Source organism: Myotis brandtii, unplaced genomic scaffold (genome assembly GCF_000412655.1).
Source record: "Myotis brandtii unplaced genomic scaffold, ASM41265v1 scaffold2561, whole genome shotgun sequence".
Lineage (NCBI taxonomy): Eukaryota > Metazoa > Chordata > Mammalia > Chiroptera > Vespertilionidae > Myotis > Myotis brandtii.
Genome location: NW_005359721.1, coordinates 427,869 through 429,133, shown reverse-complemented (window position 1 = coordinate 429,133; position 1,265 = coordinate 427,869).

Sequence of the window (1,265 nt, the reverse complement as noted above, 5' to 3'; positions counted from 1 at the left end):
CACCTCGGAGGGCCTGAGAGGCGGGGGCAGGGACTTGGGGGTCTTTAACCTAAGATCACTGGGAAACCGTGGAAGGAGTTTCAATAGGTGCCCGAAACAATCCGATTTGCATTTCAAAGGGTCTCTCTTACTCTGCATGCAGCCATTCCCAGCCTCTCCCGCTATCGCAAGGGTTCAGAGAGCCGGATGGTCCAGGGGGAGGAGTGGACAGAGAGATACCACAGGGGATGCACCGGATCGATTCTGGATTCAATATTGGGGTGCTCATTGTGAACACGTCTAGATCGAGCCCTTGGAAGGCAGGGGCCGCGTCACATGTCTGTGTGACATCCAGGCCCCAGAGCAGCCCGCGGCATCGGGACTCCAGCATTTCCTGAAAGCGTGAAACTGCCCCGCGGCCTCCGGGTGATTCCTTCACGCGTGCGGTTCTTCCTTCCCGCTTGCCAGGTCTGCCGGACTCAGTACCACCCCCCCCCCCCCCGCTCCTTTGCGTTGTTATTTCTCCCACACGCATCCAGCACCGCATCAACATAGTCAAGTTCTCTGTATACTTTGCATCTCCCTTTGCCTGACCAGGACGCGCAGGCTTAACCGAGAGGCTGAAGGACTTGGGGGCCTGACCCAGGGAAGCCGAGTGGAAGGGAGTCTGTGCGCCCCCCCCCCTCCTCTGCCAGCACCGGCCACAGGTGGTGGGTAGAGGAGACTTACCTAGGTCAGCACCTCTGTGCATCCCCCCCGGTGTCGCCTGAAAGCACAGGCATGTCTTCCAGGTGCGCTGTCCTGGGGCCCAGGAGGGGAGAGGACACGGTGGCCGAGAAGGGCTGGAGGAGACACGGAGGGTGGAGAGGAGAGGGGTGGGCAAAGGCATCCACTGGGGACTAAGGCGGGAGGGGGGGCTGTGAGAGGGCAAGACGGGGGCCACGGCCGCAGGCTGCTCCCGCGGGAAGCGGAGGCCGGGGAGGGAGACCGAAGACGCCCCTGGAACCAGAGTGGAGCCCAGTGCATTTCGTATTCCTGGGCGTCCTCTCCGGACCGCTCGGCAAGTTTCTCTTTGAAATTCCGGGAGCGACGCCTGCCTCCTCCCGCCCCAACCTTCCGGGAGCGCCACCCGCCCTGGAAACGGGTGGGGGTCGCGTCTGGTTCCAGGAGGCGGTGCACCAAGGGCTCCTTAGAGGGCGGGTGCGTGTCTATGTCTGCAGGGCAGGCGCGCAGAGGCTGGAGGACTCCCCGTGGCCCCGGACTGAGGGGACAAACTGGGAATCCCC